General features: G+C 42.9%; 13 non-coding genes across 13 annotated transcripts; 7 read left to right on the forward strand and 6 right to left on the reverse strand.

The window, feature by feature from the left end:
* Positions 1 to 1,604: 1,604 nt before the first annotated feature.
* On the reverse strand, positions 1,605 to 1,678 carry trnai-aau. Its single transcript has one exon. It is a non-coding gene; the product is annotated as a tRNA-Ile (tRNA).
* A 1,886-nt stretch (positions 1,679 to 3,564) lies between these two features.
* Positions 3,565 to 3,638, reverse strand: trnai-aau. The gene has a single exon. It is a non-coding gene; the product is annotated as a tRNA-Ile (tRNA).
* Positions 3,639 to 6,494: 2,856 nt separating this feature from the next.
* On the forward strand, positions 6,495 to 6,567 carry trnaa-agc. The gene has a single exon. It is a non-coding gene; the product is annotated as a tRNA-Ala (tRNA).
* Positions 6,568 to 7,549: 982 nt separating this feature from the next.
* On the forward strand, positions 7,550 to 7,622 carry trnaa-agc. Its single transcript has one exon. It is a non-coding gene; the product is annotated as a tRNA-Ala (tRNA).
* Positions 7,623 to 8,000: 378 nt separating this feature from the next.
* trnaa-agc lies at positions 8,001 to 8,073 on the forward strand. The gene has a single exon. It is a non-coding gene; the product is annotated as a tRNA-Ala (tRNA).
* Positions 8,074 to 9,271: 1,198 nt separating this feature from the next.
* trnai-aau lies at positions 9,272 to 9,345 on the reverse strand. Its single transcript has one exon. It is a non-coding gene; the product is annotated as a tRNA-Ile (tRNA).
* Positions 9,346 to 10,333: 988 nt separating this feature from the next.
* Positions 10,334 to 10,407, reverse strand: trnai-aau. Its single transcript has one exon. It is a non-coding gene; the product is annotated as a tRNA-Ile (tRNA).
* A 2,495-nt stretch (positions 10,408 to 12,902) lies between these two features.
* Positions 12,903 to 12,983, forward strand: trnas-gcu. Its single transcript has one exon. It is a non-coding gene; the product is annotated as a tRNA-Ser (tRNA).
* Positions 12,984 to 13,603: 620 nt separating this feature from the next.
* trnal-aag lies at positions 13,604 to 13,684 on the forward strand. The gene has a single exon. It is a non-coding gene; the product is annotated as a tRNA-Leu (tRNA).
* Positions 13,685 to 13,944: 260 nt separating this feature from the next.
* trnal-cag lies at positions 13,945 to 14,027 on the reverse strand. Its single transcript has one exon. It is a non-coding gene; the product is annotated as a tRNA-Leu (tRNA).
* A 2,171-nt stretch (positions 14,028 to 16,198) lies between these two features.
* trnaa-agc lies at positions 16,199 to 16,271 on the forward strand. The gene has a single exon. It is a non-coding gene; the product is annotated as a tRNA-Ala (tRNA).
* Positions 16,272 to 16,430: 159 nt separating this feature from the next.
* trnai-aau lies at positions 16,431 to 16,503 on the reverse strand. Its single transcript has one exon. It is a non-coding gene; the product is annotated as a tRNA-Ile (tRNA).
* Positions 16,504 to 18,999: 2,496 nt separating this feature from the next.
* On the forward strand, positions 19,000 to 19,079 carry trnas-gcu. The gene has a single exon. It is a non-coding gene; the product is annotated as a tRNA-Ser (tRNA).
* Positions 19,080 to 19,172: the final 93 nt, after the last annotated feature.

Raw genomic sequence — 19,172 nt, forward strand, 5'->3', positions numbered from 1 at the left:
TCTCAGTAAAGCCATACTTGACTGTTTAGAGGAATTTCTGAAGCTGAGAGATTTGCGTAAGCATTGTGACTTCTTGCCTCCAAAGGCTTCCCTAGGGATTGTGGCTCCCCTTCTTTCTCACTGTCCACTTACGTGCCTCCGGTGGGCTCAAGAGCCCAACTAAGACAAAAAGCAAAATGTACCTCGTTTCTTCAGCAGTGCCGTCAGTTCTCTTTATCGGACGAGGTGGCGAGAGGTTAGGCGATGGACTGCTAATCCATTGTGGCAAGGTTGTGTCTTTGTCACCGATTTGCAACAACTTGTGGCTCTTTTGCTATTTCTATCACAGGGCTTTAGGATATAATGCTTCTCAGTAAAGCCATACTTGACTGTTTAGAGGAATTTCTGAAGCTGAGAGATTTGCGTAAGCATTGTGACTTCTTGCCTCCAAAGGCTTCCCTAGGGATTGTGGCTCCCCTTCTTTCTCACTGTCCACTTACGTGCCTCCGGTGGGCTCAAGAGCCCAACTAAGACAAAAAAGCAAAATGTACCTCGTTTCTTCAGCAGTGCCGTCAGTTCTCTTTATCGGACGAGGTGGCGAGAGGTTAGGCGATGGACTGCTAATCCATTGTGGCAAGGTTGTGTCTTTGTCACCGATTTGCAACAACTTGTGGCTCTTTTGCTATTTCTATCACAGGGCTTTAGGATATAATGCTTCTCAGTAAAGCCATACTTGACTGTTTAGAGGAATTTCTGAAGCTGAGAGATTTGCGTAAGCATTGTGACTTCTTGCCTCCAAAGGCTTCCCTAGGGATTGTGGCTCCCCTTCTTTCTCACTGTCCACTTACGTGCCTCCGGTGGGCTCAAGAGCCCAACTAAGACAAAAAGCAAAATGTACCTCGTTTCTTCAGCAGTGCCGTCAGTTCTCTTTATCGGACGAGGTGGCGAGAGGTTAGGCGATGGACTGCTAATCCATTGTGGCAAGGTTGTGTCTTTGTCACCGATTTGCAACAACTTGTGGCTCTTTTGCTATTTCTATCACAGGGCTTTAGGATATAATGCTTCTCAGTAAAGCCATACTTGACTGTTTAGAGGAATTTCTGAAGCTGAGAGATTTGCGTAAGCATTGTGACTTCTTGCCTCCAAAGGCTTCCCTAGGGATTGTGGCTCCCCTTCTTTCTCACTGTCCACTTACGTGCCTCCGGTGGGCTCAAGAGCCCAACTAAGACAAAAAAGCAAAATGTACCTCGTTTCTTCAGCAGTGCCGTCAGTTCTCTTTATCGGACGAGGTGGCGAGAGGTTAGGCGATGGACTGCTAATCCATTGTGGCAAGGTTGTGTCTTTGTCACCGATTTGCAACAACTTGTGGCTCTTTTGCTATTTCTATCACAGGGCTTTAGGATATAATGCTTCTCAGTAAAGCCATACTTGACTGTTTAGAGGAATTTCTGAAGCTGAGAGATTTGCGTAAGCATTGTGACTTCTTGCCTCCAAAGGCTTCCCTAGGGATTGTGGCCCCGTCTTTCTTGCTGTCCACGTACATGCCTTCAGTGGCCACATGAGGCGCAACGAAGCAACAGATTAACTGTCAGAAAAGGATCTTATAAGCATAATCAAAACCACAATGGCCTGTACGGGGATCGAACCCGCGACCTTGGCGTTATTAGCACCACGCTCTAACCAACTGAGCTAACCGGCCAACACGACAAGTAGCCTCCTCCATAGGCACTCGTCCGACAAGCGACAGGTTCGCCAGTGTTGCTTGGATGGATTGCTGTAGGTTTGAGTATCATTAACAGTTCAGGAACTAGTAGGTCTCCTAGTCACATTTTTACACATGGGAGTTATAAATCCCACTCACCATGCAGAGTACAAAACACTCTTCTAAACCAAGGAGACAATGTAGCTGTGGTGAAATGACACAAATGGAAGCGTTGAAGAAAGCATTTCCACATGAAATTCTTATGGGTCAAACTCCCATCATGCAGATTACAGACCTTTTCTATGGAATTAGTCCAAGGATCTTAGCAGGCATTAATGGCTGCAAGCCCCGAAGGTCAGCAATTCCTATATGTTTTAATGGGGCTCAACATTTCAGTATTATCCATAAAGACCTCTCCTAACTATGCAGAATTTAACATATCCACTTTAATTGACCACTTCTACCCAATCAGTAACACAAACAATTCTTGGTGACTCAAGCCTCTTAGAAAGATGAAGTAGTGCATGGACCCCAATTGGTGAGACAGGGTAGCTTTAACTGAGAGAAGCCACAGATATCATCTAGTCATTTGTGAAATATGGATCTGAAGAGTGAGACTACTTGTCCAGTGCACATAGGGATGAGTTTAAGTAGTATAATTTTTCAGAAGCTACAAAGATCACCTACCCCTGGTCTTACACCGTGTTTCAATTCCACAGACCTGTATGTGAACAGCTGTGTTGCACTGGAATTAGCTCAAATGGTAGAGCGCTCGCTTAGCATGCGAGAGGTAGCGGATCGATGCCCGCATTCTCCAGTGCAGTCCAGAAGACTAGTTATTTCGGTGCTAGTGTTGTTTGTATGTTCTGCTTCTTTTGGAATTCAAAGTGTAATTCTTTTCCTAATGTAGCGCCACATGAGGCGCAACAAAGCAACTGAGGTGTCTCAAGCCTCTTAGAAAGATGAAGTAGTGCATGGACCCCGATTGGTGAGACAGGGTAGCTTTAACTGAGAGAAGCCACAGATATCATCTAGTCATTTGTGAAATATGGATCTGAAGAGTGAGACTACTTTTCCAGTGCACATAGGGATGAGTTTAAGTAGTATAATTTTTCAGAAGCTACAAAGATCACCTACCCTGGTCTTACACCGTGTTTCAATTCCACAGACCTGTATGTGAACAGCTGTGTTGCACTGGAATTAGCTCAAATGGTAGAGCGCTCGCTTAGCATGCGAGAGGTAGCGGATCGATGCCCGCATTCTCCAGTGAAGTCCAGAAGACTAGTTATTTCGGTGCTAGTGTTGATTGTAAGTTCTGCTTCTTTTGGAATTCAAAGTGTAATTCTTTTCCTAATGTAGCGCCACATGAGGCGCAACAAAGCAACTGAGGTGTCTCAAGCCTCTTAGAAAGATGAAGTAGTGCATGGACCCCGATTGGTGAGACAGGGTAGCTTTAACTGAGAGAAGCCACAGATATCATCTAGTCATTTGTGAAATATGCATCTGAAGAGTGAGACTACTTTTCCAGTGCACATAGGGATGAGTTTAAGTAGTATAATTTTTCAGAAGCTACAAAGATCACCTACCCTGGTCTTACACCGTGTTTCAATTCCACAGACCTGTATGTGAACAGCTGTGTTGCACTGGAATTAGCTCAAATGGTAGAGCGCTCGCTTAGCATGCGAGAGGTAGCGGGATCGATGCCCGCATTCTCCAGTGCAGTCCAGAAGACTAGTTATTTCGGTGCTAGTGTTGATTGTAAGTTCTGCTTCTTTTGGAATTCAAAGTGTAATTCTTTTCCCTAATGTAGCGCCACATGAGGCGCAACGAAGCAACAGATTAACTGTCAGAAAAGGATCTTATAAGCATAATCAAAACCACAATGGCCTGTACGGGGATCGAACCCGCGACCTTGGCGTTATTAGCACCACGCTCTAACCAACTGAGCTAACCGGCCAACACGACAAGTAGCCTCCTCCATAGGCACTCGTCCGACAAGCGACAGGTTCGCCAGTGTTGCTTGGATGGATTGCTGTAGGTTTGAGTATCATTAACAGTTCAGGAACTAGTAGGTCTCCTAGTCACATTTTTACACATGGGAGTTATAAATCCCACTCACCATGCAGAGTACAAAACACTCTTCTAAACCAAGGAGACAATGTAGCTGTGGTGAAATGACACAAATGGAAGCGTTGAAGAAAGCATTTCCACATGAAATTCTTATGGGTCAAACTCCCATCATGCAGATTACAGACCTTTTCTATGGAATTAGTCCAAGGATCTTAGCAGGCATTAATGGCTGCAAGCCCCGAAGGTCAGCAATTCCTATATGTTTTAATGGGGCTCAACATTTCAGTATTATCCATAAAGACCTCTCCTAACTATGCAGAATTTAACATATCCACTTTAATTGACCACTTCTACCCAATCAGTAACACAAACAATTCTTGGTGACTCAAGCCTCTTAGAAAGATGAAGTAGTGCATGGACCCCAATTGGTGAGACAGGGTAGCTTTAACTGAGAGAAGCCACAGATATCATCTAGTCATTTGTGAAATATGGATCTGAAGAGTGAGACTACTTTTCCAGTGCACATAGGGATGAGTTTAAGTAGTATAATTTTTCAGAAGCTACAAAGATCACCTACCCCTGGTCTTACACCGTGTTTCAATTCCACAGACCTGTATGTGAACAGCTGTGCTGCACTGGCATTAGCTCAAATGGTAGAGCGCTCGCTTAGCATGCGAGAGGTAGCGGGATCGATGCCCGCATTCTCCAGTGCAGTCCAGAAGACTAGTTATTTCGGTGCTAGTGTTGATTGTATGTTCTGCTTCTTTTGGAATTCAAAGTGTAATTCTTTTCCCTAATGTAGCGCCACATGAGGCGCAACAAAGCAACAGATTAACTGTCAGAAAAGGATCTTATAAGCATAATCAAAACCACAATGGCCCGTGATCGAACCCGCGACCTTGGCGTTATTAGCACCACGCTCTAACCAACTGAGCTAACCGGCCAACACGACAAGTAGCCTCCTCCATAGGCACTCGTCCGACAAGCGACAGGTTCGCCAGTGTTGCTTGGATGGATTGCTGTAGGTTTGAGTATCATTAACAGTTCAGGAACTAGTAGGTCTCCTAGTCACATTTTTACACATGGGAGTTATAAATCCCACTCACCATGCAGAGTACAAAACACTCTTCTAAACCAAGGAGACAATGTAGCTGTGGTGAAATGACACAAATGGAAGCGTTGAAGAAAGCATTTTCACATGAAAGTCTTATGGGTCAAACTCCCATCATGCAGATTACAGACCTTTTCTATGGAATTAGTCCAAGGATCTTAGCAGGCATTAATGGCTGCAAGCCCCGAAGGTCAGCAATTCCTATATGTTTTAATGGGGCTCAACATTTCAGTATTATCCATAAAGACCTCTCCTAACTATGCAGAATTTAACATATCCACTTTAATTGACCACTTCTACCCAATCAGTAACACAAACAATTCTTGGTGACTCAAGCCTCTTAGAATGATGAAGTAGTGCATGGACCCCAATTGGTGAGATAGGGTAGCTTTAACTGATAGAAGCCACAGATATCATCTAGTCAATTGTGAAATATGCATCTGAAGAGTGAGACTACTTGTCCAGTGCACATAGGGATGAGTTTAAGTAGTATAATTTTTCAGAAGCTACAAAGATCACCTACCCTGGTCTTACACCGTGTTTCAATTCCACAGACCTGTATGTGAACAGCTGTGTTGCACTGGAATTAGCTCAAATGGTAGAGCGCTCGCTTAGCATGCGAGAGGTAGCGGATCGATGCCCGCATTCTCCAGTGCAGTCCTGAAGACTAGCTTTGTCAGTGTTAGTGTTGATTGTATGTTCTGCTTCTTTTGGAATTCAAAGTGTAATTCTTTTCCCTAATGTAGCGCCACATGAGGCGCAACAAAGCAACAGATTAACTGTCAGAAAAGGATCTTATAAGCATAATCAAAACCACAATGGCCCGTGATCGAACCCGCGACCTTGGCGTTATTAGCACCACGCTCTAACCAACTGAGCTAACCGGCCAACACGACAAGTAGCCTCCTCCATAGGCACTCGTCCGACAAGCGACAGGTTCGCCAGTGTTGCTTGGATGGATTGCTGTAGGTTTGAGTATCATTAACAGTTCAGGAACTAGTAGGTCTCCTAGTCACATTTTTACACATGGGAGTTATAAATCCCACTCACCATGCAGAGTACAAAACACTCTTCTAAACCAAGGAGACAATGTAGCTGTGGTGAAATGACACAAATGGAAGCGTTGAAGAAAGCATTTCCACATGAAATTCTTATGGGTCAAACTCCCATCATGCAGATTACAGACCTTTTCTATGGAATTAGTCCAAGGATCTTAGCAGGCATTAATGGCTGCAAGCCCAGTCAGCAATTCCTATATGTTTTAATGGGGCTCAACATTTCAGTATTATCCATAAAGACCTCTCCTAACTATGCAGAATTTAACATATCCACTTTAATTGACCACTTCTACCCAATCAGTAACACAAACAATTCTTGGTGACTCAAGCCTCTTAGAAAGATGAAGTAGTGCATGGACCCCAATTGGTGAGACAGGGTAGCTTTAACTGAGAGAAGCCACAGATATCATCTAGTCATTTGTGAAATATGGATCTGAAGAGTGAGACTACTTTTCCAGTGCACATAGGGATGAGTTTAAGTAGTATAATTTTTCAGAAGCTACAAAGATCACCTACCCCTGGTCTTACACCGTGTTTCAATTCCACAGACCTGTATGTGAAGCGCTGTGTTGGAGGGGAATTAGCTCAAATGGTAGAGCGCTCGCTTAGCATGCGAGAGGTAGCGGGATCGATGCCCGCATTCTCCAGTGCAGTCCTGAAGACTAGCTATTTTGGTGCTAGTGTTGATTGTAAGTTCTGCTTCTTTTGGAATTCAAAGTGTAATTCTTTTCCCTAATGTAGCGCCACATGAGGCGCAACAAAGCAACAGATTAACTGTCAGAAAAGGATCTTATAAGCATAATCAAAACCACAATGGCCCGTGATCGAACCCGCGACCTTGGCGTTATTAGCACCACGCTCTAACCAACTGAGCTAACCGGCCAACACGACAAGTAGCCTCCTCCATAGGCACTCGTCCGACAAGCGACAGGTTCGCCAGTGTTGCTTGGATGGATTGCTGTAGGTTTGAGTATCATTAACAGTTCAGGAACTAGTAGGTCTCCTAGTCACATTTTTACACATGGGAGTTATAAATCCCACTCACCATGCAGAGTACAAAACACTCTTCTAAACCAAGGAGACAATGTAGCTGTGGTGAAATGACACAAATGGAAGCGTTGAAGAAAGCATTTCCACATGAAATTCTTATGGGTCAAACTCCCATCATGCAGATTACAGACCTTTTCTATGGAATTAGTCCAAGGATCTTAGCAGGCATTAATGGCTGCAAGCCCCGAAGGTCAGCAATTCCTATATGTTTTAATGGGGCTCAACATTTCAGTATTATCCATAAAGACCTCTCCTAACTATGCAGAATTTAACATATCCACTTTAATTGACCACTTCTACCCAATCAGTAACACAAACAATTCTTGGTGACTCAAGCCTCTTAGAAAGATGAAGTAGTGCATGGACCCCGATTGGTGAGACAGGGTAGCTTTAACTGAGAGAAGCCACAGATATCATCTAGTCATTTGTGAAATATGCATCTGAAGAGTGAGACTACTTTTCCAGTGCACATAGGGATGAGTTTAAGTAGTATAATTTTTCAGAAGCTACAAAGATCACCTACCCTGGTCTTACACGTGTTTCAATTCCACAGACCTGTATGTGAACAGCTGTGTTGGAGGGGAATTAGCTCAAATGGTAGAGCGCTCGCTTAGCATGCGAGAGGTAGCGGGATCGATGCCCGCATTCTCCAGTGCAGTCCAGAAGACTAGTTATTTCGGTGCTAGTGTTGATTGTAAGTTCTGCTTCTTTTGGAATTCAAAGTGTAATTCTTTTCCTAATGTAGCGCCACATGAGGCGCAACAAAGCAACTGAGTTGTCTCAAGCCTCTTAGAAAGATGAAGTAGTGCATGGACCCCAATTGGTGAGACAGGGTAGCTTAAACTGAGAGAAGCCACAGATATCATCTAGTCATTTGTGAAATATGGATCTGAAGAGTGAGACTACTTGTCCAGTGCACATAGGGATGAGTTTACGTAGTATAATTTTTCAGAAGCTACAAAGATCAACTACTCCTGGTCTTACACCGTGTTTCAATTCCACAGACCTGTATGTGAACAGCTGTGTTGCAGGGGAATTAGCTCAAATGGTAGAGCGCTCGCTTAGCATGCGAGAGGTAGCGGGATCGATGCCCGCATTCTCCAGTGCAGTCCTGAAGACTAGCTATTTTGGTGCTAGTGTTGATTGTATGTTCTGCTTCTTTTGGAATTCAAAGTGTAATTCTTTTCCCTAATGTAGCGCCACATGAGGCGCAACAAAGCAACAGATTAACTGTCAGAAAAGGATCTTATAAGCATAATCAAAACCACAATCTCTATCAAGCACAAAGTTAGCACCAGTCTAACCAACTGAGCTAACCGGCCAACACGACAAGTAGCCTCCTCCATAGGCACTCGTCCGACAAGCGACAGGTTCGCCAGTGTTGCTTGGATGGATTGCTGTAGGTTTGAGTATCATTAACAGTTCAGGAACTAGTAGGTCTCCTAGTCACATTTTTACACATGGGAGTTATAAATCCCACTCACCATGCAGAGTACAAAACACTCTTCTAAACCAAGGAGACAATGTAGCTGTGGTGAAATGACACAAATGGAAGCGTTGAAGAAAGCATTTCCACATGAAATTCTTATGGGTCAAACTCCCATCATGCAGATTACAGACCTTTTCTATGGAATTAGTCCAAGGATCTTAGCAGGCATTAATGGCTGCAAGCCCCGAAGGTCAGCAATTCCTATATGTTTTAATGGGGCTCAACATTTCAGTATTATCCATAAAGACCTCTCCTAACTATGCAGAATTTAACATATCCACTTTAATTGACCACTTCTACCCAATCAGTAACACAAACAATTCTTGGTGACTCAAGCCTCTTAGAAAGATGAAGTAGTGCATGGACCCCAATTGGTGAGACAGGGTAGCTTTAACTGAGAGAAGCCACAGATATCATCTAGTCATTTGTGAAATATGCATCTGAAGAGTGAGACTACTTTTCCAGTGCACATAGGGATGAGTTTAAGTAGTATAATTTTTCAGAAGCTACAAAGATCACCTACCCCTGGTCTTACACCGTGTTTCAATTCCACAGACCTGTATGTGAACAGCTGTGTTGCAGGGAAATTAGCTCAAATGGTAGAGCGCTTGCTTAGCATAGAAGAGGTAGCGGATCGATGCCCGCATTCTCCAGTGCAGTCCTGAAGACTAGCTATTTTGGTGCTAGTGTTGATTGTATGTTCTGCTTCTTTTGGAATTCAAAGTGTAATTCTTTTCCCTAATGTAGCGCCACATGAGGCGCAACAAAGCAACTGTCAGAAAAGGATCTTATTAAGCATAATCACACCAGAATGGCCTGTACGGGGATCGAACCCGCGACCTTGGCGTTATTAGCACCACGCTCTAACCAACTGAGCTAACCGGCCAACACGACAAGTAGCCTCCTCCATAGGCACTCGTCCGACAAGCGACAGGTTCGCCAGTGTTGCTTGGATGGATTGCTGTAGGTTTGAGTATCATTAACAGTTCAGGAACTAGTAGGTCTCCTAGTCACATTTTTACACATGGGAGTTATAAATCCCACTCACCATGCAGAGTACAAAACACTCTTCTAAACCAAGGAGACAATGTAGCTGTGGTGAAATGACACAAATGGAAGCGTTGAAGAAAGCATTTCCACATGAAATTCTTATGGGTCAAACTCCCATCATGCAGATTACAGACCTTTTCTATGGAATTAGTCCAAGGATCTTAGCAGGCATTAATGGCTGCAAGCCCCGAAGGTCAGCAATTCCTATATGTTTTAATGGGGCTCAACATTTCAGTATTATCCATAAAGACCTCTCCTAACTATGCAAAATCTAACATATCCACCTTAATTGACCACTTCTACCCAATCAGTAACACAAACAATTCTTGGTGTCTCAAGCCTCTTAGAAAGATGAAGTAGTGCATGGACCCCAATTGGTGAGACAGGGTAGCTTTAACTGAGAGAAGCCACAGATATCATCTAGTCATTTGTGAAATATGCATCTGAAGAGTGAGACTACTTTTCCAGTGCACATAGGGATGAGTTTACGTAGTATAATTTTTCAGAAGCTACAAAGATCAACTACTCCTGGTCTTACACCGTGTTTCAATTCCACAGACCTGTATGTGAACAGCTGTGTTGCAGGGAAATTAGCTCAAATGGTAGAGTGCTTGCTTAGCATAGAAGAGGTAGCGGGATCGATTCCTGCATTCTCCAGTGAAGTCCAGAAGACTAGTTATTTCGGTGCTAGTGTTGATTGTATGTTCTGCTTCTTTTGGAATTCAAAGTGTAATTCTTTTCCCTAATGTAGCGCCACATGAGGCGCAACAAAGCAACAGATTAACTGTCAGAAAAGGATCTTATAAGCATAATCAAAACCACAATGGCCCGTACGGGGATCGAACCCGCGACCTTGGCGTTATTAGCACCACGCTCTAACCAACTGAGCTAACCGGCCAACACGACAAGTAGCCTCCTCCATAGGCACTCGTCCGACAAGCGACAGGTTCGCCAGTGTTGCTTGGATGGATTGCTGTAGGTTTGAGTATCATTAACAGTTCAGGAACTAGTAGGTCTCCTAGTCACATTTTTACACATGGGAGTTATAAATCCCACTCACCATGCAGAGTACAAAACACTCTTCTAAACCAAGGAGACAATGTAGCTGTGGTGAAATGACACAAATGGAAGCGTTGAAGAAAGCATTTCCACATGAAATTCTTATGGGTCAAACTCCCATCATGCAGATTACAGACCTTTTCTATGGAATTAGTCCAAGGATCTTAGCAGGCATTAATGGCTGCAAGCCCCGAAGGTCAGCAATTCCTATATGTTTTAATGGGGCTCAACATTTCAGTATTATCCATAAAGACCTCTCCTAACTATGCAGAATTTAACATATCCACTTTAATTGACCACTTCTACCCAATCAGTAACACAAACAATTCTTGGTGACTCAAGCCTCTTAGAAAGATGAAGTAGTGCATGGACCCCGATTGGTGAGACAGGGTAGCTTTAACTGAGAGAAGCCACAGATATCATCTAGTCATTTGTGAAATATGCATCTGAAGAGTGAGACTACTTTTCCAGTGCACATAGGGATGAGTTTAAGTAGTATAATTTTTCAGAAGCTACAAAGATCACCTACCCCTGGTCTTACACCGTGTTTCAATTCCACAGACCTGTATGTGAAGCGCTGTGTTGGAGGGGAATTAGCTCAAATGGTAGAGCGCCGCTTAGCATGCGAGAGGTAGCGGATCGATGCCGCATTCTCCAGTGCAGTCCAGAAGACTAGTTATTTCGGTGCTAGTGTTGATTGTATGTTCTGCTTCTTTTGGAATTCAAAGTGTAATTCTTTTCCCTAATGTAGCGCCACATGAGGCGCAACGAAGCAACAGATTAACTGTCAGAAAAGGATCTTATTAACCAAGACGGGACTCGCATCTTGTGGCAAAGAGTGGCTCGGATCTACTCTTCTAGCTTCCAAACGGTGCTGGGAAACCCAGTGGGGTTCTTGTCAATATCAGATGAAGTTTCAATTGAATTTGAATTACAATGTAAAGGATTCAATCAGAGACGATGCTCAGCCATCATGATAACAAAACAAGTGTTCAAGCCAGTAATTTTAAATGAAACCTAGACATTTGTTTTGGTGACCATGTGTAGGCCGAAAAACTAACGCACAAAAGTCATGGATGTATGTTGTTGCCTTTTAATTATCTACGGGGTTGACTTCAAAACGTGCTGCTGCAGTGTTAAAGAGCTGTGTTCCAGTATTTCTTCTCTTTAAGCATGTTCTGAGCACATGCAGATCTTGAAGTGAAAGGATTTTAAAATAGGTTTTACTTTTCTTCATTTTGAGCGATACTCATCCTTATCTGTGATCTTAATCGATGTTCACCTCTCTGCTAATCACATTTAAACACTACATTTTACACTTATTCCCAATGAAAGGTGGCTCATATAAAATTGTGACATTTATTGAATGTATGATTAAAAATGACTCTGGCCTAAGTGTTCTTAGGCCAGCTAAAAATGTGCATATAGGAAGATATTGCACGCAAACATTTGATACCTTCATGGCATTATGTGTTCAGATTGCCATGATGGAATCCTTGATCACAATTTCCTTGTAGAGCTTTTTCTTAATCTGCAAAATTGTCCGACCAATATGAAATAAAATGGTAGGATTTTTTTTGTATATTCAAAAGGTCCAAATGACACATACTAAGCTTATTTTTTAGAAAGCATTAAAGGACTGGATTATGCAGACCAGTGTACAGTGTAAAGCCATACACTGATTTGCTTTTATGTGACACTTTTTCTTTCACAATGGCTGTACATGAGAAAGTGTCACGGTTTATGGCGAATAATGCTCTTCACACCTTGGGAGACAATGGTCCACCTCCTAATTGAATTATCAAGATAACATGCCACTGTAGGAAAGGAAATAAAAGGAATCTGAGGATACTAACAGAAAGGACGTTTCATTTTTTTCCTTTTGCACTTTATTTACACACAGATTTAACCACACATTTGCACACTTTTGTACCATTCGAGGAATCAGATCCTGTACAAACGACAACACAAGTGAACATCGCGTGCCTGGCATTCCAAAGTGTTTTTCTCGTTTGCAAGGCACAAAGATCCAGCAAGCAGGAGTGACAATAGGTCTGGTGTAGGCATTGTGCTCTTTCACGGGCCAAAGGGGTCCTTGGGCGACAGGTAGCTTGGCCAAGTAGACTGAGGTGCTGGGTTTACCCACGGCTGCCAGGAGTATTTTAAAGGTTGTGTGAATTGCGACTTTTGGTCATCAAAGGTTTCCTAGGGATTGTGGCTCCCCTTCTTTCTCACTGTCCACTTACGTGCCTCCGGTGGGCTCAAGAGCCCAACTAAGACAAAAAAGCAAAATGTACCTCGTTTCTTCAGCAGTGCCGTCAGTTCTCTTTATCGGACGAGGTGGCCGAGAGGTTAGGCGATGGACTGCTAATCCATTGTGCTTTGCACGCGTGGGTTCGAGTCCCGCCCTCGTCGCAAGGTTGTGTCTTTGTCACCGATTTGCAACAACTTGTGGCTCTTTTGCTATTTCTATCACAGGGCTTTAGGATATAATGCTTCTCAGTAAAGCCATACTTGACTGTTTAGAGGAATTTCTGAAGCTGAGAGATTTGCGTAAGCATTGTGACTTCTTGCCTCAAAGGCTTCCCTAGGGATTGTGGCCCCCGTCTTTCTTGCTGTCCACGTACATGCCTTCAGTGGCCTCAAGAGGCCAACTTAGACAACAAACCAAAATTTACCATTGGCAGAAGACGCAAGTGTGCCGTTACCTTTAGAGGAATTTCCGAAGCTGTTTTTGTTGCTGTCTATTTTGCAAAGGTTGTCTGTTTCACGATGGATCGTTGCAGCTGTGGCAAAATGACAGTGGCAAAAAACTTGCGTCTAAATCCTGTTATTATATGTGGATGATTGTTGACAATCAGAGGGCAATGCAATGGACCACCAATTCTGCACAGCCTGTTGTGTGTTTTTGTATCACTTTGTTCTCGAGCAAAAGTCTTTTGTAAAGCGTGTTTCGTGCTTGCCGCTGACGTTATGGCCGGCTGCGACAGCATCTCCTCCACAAGCTGGCCGTCTCATCTCCCGTTCTCGCTACTGGTAGCGTGGCGAGCGGTCTAAGGCGCTGGATTAAGGCTCCAGTCTCTTTGGAGGCGTGGGTTCGAATCCCACCGCTGCCACTTTATAATTTTGGTCAAATACAGTAGATCTCCTTCCGTTAATTCTGCAGATGTTGATCAGCGGTCCAAAGCCTAGATCCGTCGAGATTTTGGCAAAATTTTTCAATATCAAACAAGCAGACTTGAGCATTATCCAAGCAAACAGTAGAATTCGAACAGAGTCAGCATGTTAAATAGTTTTCTCTCATGTTTTTCCAGTATCAACTCAACAAGTCTCCCCTCCATGGGCTCAGCTCATTGTGACCAACTAGGTAGACATCTGTCAGAAGTGGGATTCGAACCCACGCCTCCAGAGGAGACTGCGACCTGAACGCAGCGCCTTAGACCGCTCGGCCATCCTGACAGCCAGGGCGTGAAGCCTCTTGCCTTGGTGACCATTGTCTAGGTCATATGTTGAACACACAAATGTAGAAGACGTATTTCGTTCGCGGTTTAATTATCTATGCGGATGACTTTAAATAGTTCTGCTGCAGTGTTAAAGCGCTGTGTTCTGGCGGAACAATCTGTGGGGAATTTGTGAAAGACACCACTAAGATCAGAAATGTAGTAGGCATGATTTTAACATGGTGCAGGGAGACCCCAACAGATATTAGGTCCGTCACCTTATCCTCCCAGCCTTGATTATGGAAAGTTTTCCATGACCCATGCACATACACCAATGAGTCAACTGGTGCTTGCCTGCATCAAAAGGAAACCAATGGCAATCTTTCTGTTTGGTGCACAAAGTTGGCAGGTCATTCGAATCCAGCATTTGTCCTTTTCACCCATGTACTCATCACATGCAGATAGTGAAGTAATAGGATTTGGAAATAGGTTTTTACTTTTCCCCACTCTGAAGTGAAACTCATCCTTATATGTGATCTCAATCTATGTCCACCTCTCTGCTAATCACATGCGAGCACAACATTCTTACCCCTATTCCTATTCTAAAATATTATTATATATTGTTTAAATGTTGATGAACACAAATGTTAATAAAAAAAACTACTTTAATTAAAAAACAACAAGCAATTTTGTCTTGTGTTTCTTCCCCTAACTGTACTTCCCCAAACCGTAAATTTTACCCCTATTGCATATTGTACATTTTCACCTTGTATATGGTGGACATTCAAACATTTGACCTTTCCTTAAAAAGTATGTGCTGTTATCTACTCCAACAAGGCTAGTTATTTTTTTTAGTTGAAGAGATTGTGGCAAGCAAAATTACTATTTCCGCTCAAGGTTATTATGTCCCCATGGATTTTAATCCACTTATCCTACAGCAATTTGATTACAATGCTTACAATATTTTTATCCTTTTTTATCTGGATAGAGTTGTATTTAACATTGGGGAACACCCACTAACTAAGTCAGCTCATGTTATTACTTATATTAGATAAGCCGTTGTTCCTTATCAGCCTGACTTTTTACTTCATGAAACAAAAAGACAATAAAATGCAGCTTGTCATACTACTAATACTAAAAAAGTTTAGAAAACTTTTGCACTACATCAGTACATCATGTAGTGCACCTAGGGATGAGTTTAAGTAGTATAATTTTTTCAGAAGCAACGAAGATCACCTACCCTGGTCTTACACGTGTTTCAATTCCACAGACCTGTATGTGAACAGCTGTGTTGCACTGGAATTAGCTCAAATGGTAGAGCGCCGCTTAGCATGCGAGAGGTAGCGGATCGATGCCCGCATTCTCCAGTGCAGTCCTGAAGACTAGCTATTTTGGTGCTAGTGTTGATTGTAAGTTCTGCTTCTTTTGGAATTCAAAGTGTAATTCTTTTCCCTAATGTAGCGGCAAATTAGGCGCAACAAAGCAACTGAGGTGTCTCAAGCCTCTTAGAAAGATGAAGTAGTGCATGGACCCCAATTGGTGAGACAGGGTAGCTTAAACTGAGAGAAGCCACAGATATCATCTAGTCATTTGTGAAATATGGATCTGAAGAGTGAGACTACTTGTCCAGTGCACATAGGGATGAGTTTACGTAGTATAATTTTTCAGAAGCTACAAAGATCACCTACCCTGGTCTTACACGTGTTTCAATTCCACAGACCTGTATGTGAAGCGCTGTGTTGGAGGAATTAGCTCAAATGGTAGAGCGCCGCTTAGCATGCGAGAGGTAGCGGATCGATTCCTGCATTCTCCAGTGCAGTCCTGAAGACTAGTTATTTCGGTGCTAGTGTTGATTGTAAGTTCTGCTTCTTTTGGAATTCAAAGTGTAATTCTTTTCCTAATGTAGCGCCACATGAGGCGCAACAAAGCAACTGAGGTGTCTCAAGCCTCTTAGAAAGATGAAGTAGTGCATGGACCCCAATTGGTGAGACAGGGTAGCTTAAACTGAGAGAAGCCACAGATATCATCTAGTCATTTGTGAAATATGGATCTGAAGAGTGAGACTACTTGTCCAGTGCACATAGGGATGAGTTTAAGTAGTATAATTTTTCAGAAGCAACGAAGATCACCTACCCTGGTCTTACACCGTGTTTCAATTCCACAGACCTGTATGTGAAGCGCTGTGTTGGAGGGGAATTAGCTCAAATGGTAGAGCGCTCGCTTAGCATGCGAGAGGTAGCGGGATCGATGCCCGCATTCTCCAGTGCAGTCCAGAAGACTAGTTATTTCGGTGCTAGTGTTGATTGTATGTTCTGCTTCTTTTGGAATTCAAAGTGTAATTCTTTTCCCTAATGTAGCGCCACATGAGGCGCAACAAAGCAACTGTCAGAAAAGGATCTTATTAAGCATAATCACACCAGAATGGCCTGTACGGGGATCGAACCCGCGACCTTGGCGTTATTAGCACCACGCTCTAACCAACTGAGCTAACCGCCAACACGACAAGTAGCCTCCTCCATAGGCACTCGTCCGACAAGCGACAGGTTCGCCAGTGTTGCTTGGATGGATTGCTGTAGGTTTGAGTATCATTAACAGTTCAGGAACTAGTAGGTCTCCTAGTCACATTTTTACACATGGGAGTTATAAATCCCACTCACCATGCAGAGTACAAAACACTCTTCTAAACCAAGGAGACAATGTAGCTGTGGTGAAATGACACAAATGGAAGCGTTGAAGAAAGCATTTCCACATGAAATTCTTATGGGTCAAACTCCCATCATGCAGATTACAGACCTTTTCTATGGAATTAGTCCAAGGATCTTAGCAGGCATTAATGGCTGCAAGCCCCGAAGGTCAGCAATTCCTATATGTTTTAATGGGGCTCAACATTTCAGTATTATCCATAAAGACCTCTCCTAACTATGCAGAATTTAACATATCCACTTTAATTGACCACTTCTACCCAATCAGTAACACAAACAATTCTTGGTGACTCAAGCCTCTTAGAAAGATGAAGTAGTGCATGGACCCCGATTGGTGAGACAGGGTAGCTTTAACTGAGAGAAGCCACAGATATCATCTAGTCATTTGTGAAATATGCATCTGAAGAGTGAGACTACTTTTCCAGTGCACATAGGGATGAGTTTAAGTAGTATAATTTTTCAGAAGCTACAAAGATCACCTACCCCTGGTCTTACACCGTGTTTCAATTCCACAGACCTGTATGTGAAGCGCTGTGTTGGAGGGGAATTAGCTCAAATGGTAGAGCGCTCGCTTAGCATGCGAGAGGTAGCGGGATCGATGCCGCATTCTCCAGTGCAGTCCAGAAGACTAGTTATTTCGGTGCTAGTGTTGATTGTATGTTCTGCTTCTTTTGGAATTCAAAGTGTAATTCTTTTCCCTAATGTAGCGCCACATGAGGCGCAACGAAGCAACAGATTAACTGTCAGAAAAGGATCTTATTAACCAAGACGGGACTCGCATCTTGTGGCAAAGAGTGGCTCGGATCTATTTTTCTAGCTTCCAAACGGTGCTGGGAAACCCAGTGGGGTTCTTGTCAATATCAGATGAAGTTTCAATTGAATTTGAATTACAATGTAAAGGATTCAATCAGAGACGATGCTCAGCCATCATGATAACAAAACAAGTGTTCAAGCCAGTAATTTTAAATGAAACCTAGACATTTGTTTTGGTGACCATGTGTAGGCCGAAAAACTAACGCACAAAAGTCATGGATGTATGTTGTTGCCGTTTTAATTATCTACGGGGTTGACTTCAAAACGTGCTGCTGCAGTGTTAAAGAGCTGTGTTCCAGTATTTCTTCTCTTTAAGCATGTTCTGAGCACATGCAGATCTTGAAGTGAAAGGATTTTAAAATAGGTTTTACTTTTCTTCATTTTGAAGCGATACTCATCCTTATCTGTGATCTTAATCGATGTTCACCTCTCTGCTAATCACATTTAAACACTACATTTTACACTTATTCCCAATGAAAGGTGGCTCATATAAAATTGTGACATTTATTGAATGTATGATTAAAAATGACTCTGGCCTAAGTGTTCTTAGGCCAGCTAAAAATGTGCATATAGGAAGATATTGCACGCAAACATTTGATACCTTCATGGCATTATGTGTTCAGATTGCCATGATGGAATCCTTGATCACAATTTCCTTGTAGAGCTTTTTCTTAATCTGCAAAATTGTCCGACCAATATGAAATAAAATGGTAGGATTTTTTTTGTATATTCAAAAGGTCCAAATGACACATACTAAGCTTATTTTTTAGAAAGCATTAAAGGACTGGATTATGCAGACCAGTGTACAGTGTAAAGCCATACACTGATTTGCTTTTATGTGACACTTTTTCTTTCACAATGGCTGTACATGAGAAAGTGTCACGGTTTATGGCGAATAATGCTCTTCACACCTTGGGAGACAATGGTCCACCTCTAATTGAATTATCAAGATAACATGCCACTGTAGGAAAGGAAATAAAAGGAATCTGAGGATACTAACAGAAAGGACGTTTCATTTTTTTCCTTTTGCACTTTATTTACACACAGATTTAACCACACATTTGCACACTTTTGTACCATTCGAGGAATCAGATCCTGTACAAACGACAACACAAGTGAACATCGCGTGCCTGGCATTCCAAAGTGTTTTTCTCGTTTGCAAGGCACAAAGATCCAGCAAGCAGGAGTGACAATAGGTCTGGTGTAGGCATTGTGCTCTTTCACGGGCCAAAGGGGTCCTTGGGCGACAGGTAGCTTGGCCAAGTAGACTGAGGTGCTGGGTTTACCCACGGCTGCCAGGAGTATTTTAAAGGTTGTGTGAATTGCGACTTTTGGTCATCAAAGGTTTCCTAGGGATTGTGGCTCCTTCTTTCTCACTGTCCACTTACGTGCCTCCGGTGGGCTCAAGAGCCCAACTAAGACAAAAAAGCAAAATGTACCTCGTTTCTTCAGCAGTGCCGTCAGTTCTCTTTATCGGACGAGGTGGCCGAGAGGTTAGGCGATGGACTGCTAATCCATTGTGCTTTGCACGCGTGGGTTCGAGTCCGCCCTCGTCGCAAGGTTGTGTCTTTGTCACCGATTTGCAACAACTTGTGGCTCTTTTGCTATTTCTATCACAGGGCTTTAGGATATAATGCTTCTCAGTAAAG

Source organism: Silurus meridionalis, chromosome 12 (assembly GCF_014805685.1).
Source record: "Silurus meridionalis isolate SWU-2019-XX chromosome 12, ASM1480568v1, whole genome shotgun sequence".
In the NCBI taxonomy this organism is placed as follows: Eukaryota; Metazoa; Chordata; class Actinopteri; order Siluriformes; family Siluridae; genus Silurus; species Silurus meridionalis.